A 1,014-nucleotide genomic window follows, 5' to 3' on the forward strand; every position below is an offset into this window, starting at 1 on the left:
AATGAGCTCACTACTACAAAAACCTTCATTATCCTTCCAAAGAATTGACCACACTGCCACAAGCATGCACATTGGGGTTCCTAGCTATAGAATCTCAATGAGGCCTTGCAATTTACTCTTGAAAAAGCTGTACTCTGCCTATGTCATTGGTGTATATAGTTTATTTTTGTTGTGATCACTGAGAAATTCTCATTGTCTATATGCAGTGAAAGTATTTAATGAAAGCACTTACTTAATGGGCCAGTATGTATGTGTCATGGTATGTTCTTTTAATTAAAATTTTTGGTGTAGGTAAGGGGCTCACAGTGGTCTAAGGAAAGGCAATTAAAAGCAGAGTGATTAATACAGTGTCAGATGTTTAGAAACTTCACATATGTGATAACCATTACTTTTAAGCAGACCCAGCATGTAGTGCTGTTGTTTAAGGCTGTAATAATTCATCTTTGACAAGTTGACTGAGTCAGAATCACTGAGGAGTCATGCTTTAGGCTGTGTCAATGAGGGGCTTATAAAGAGGGTTAGCTAGGGAGAGAAGAGCCACCCTGAATGTGGTGGCAGCATCCCATGGGCTGAGAACCTAGACTGAAGAAACTGGAAAAAAAAAAAAAGAGAGAGAAAGCAACCTGGGTAACAACATTCATCTCTTTCTCTGCTTCCTGATTGTTGACACAATGTGAGTAGATGCCTTCTTCTCCTTCTGTTATGTCTTCCTGGTCATGATGGACTATAATTCCTCAAACTATAAGCCAAAATAGACTCTCCTGTAAGATTTTTTTCAGGCATTTGGTTATATCAATAACAAAGCTGCTAATGCAGATTATAACTATGTGACAAGACATCACCAGGTGTTAAATTAAAAACATGACAGGTGTGATGTGTCTGATTCTCCCATCTCAATTCAACATAGTTCCTGTAGTTCAATGATGAGTCTCTCTTAGCCCATCTTTCTTTCCCCATGTATGGCATGAGCACATCACCACGATCAACAGATTCAGGTCCACAAAGTCCCACAGT

This window comes from Mastomys coucha, unplaced genomic scaffold, assembly GCF_008632895.1.
Source record: "Mastomys coucha isolate ucsf_1 unplaced genomic scaffold, UCSF_Mcou_1 pScaffold22, whole genome shotgun sequence".
NCBI lineage: Eukaryota > Metazoa > Chordata > Mammalia > Rodentia > Muridae > Mastomys > Mastomys coucha.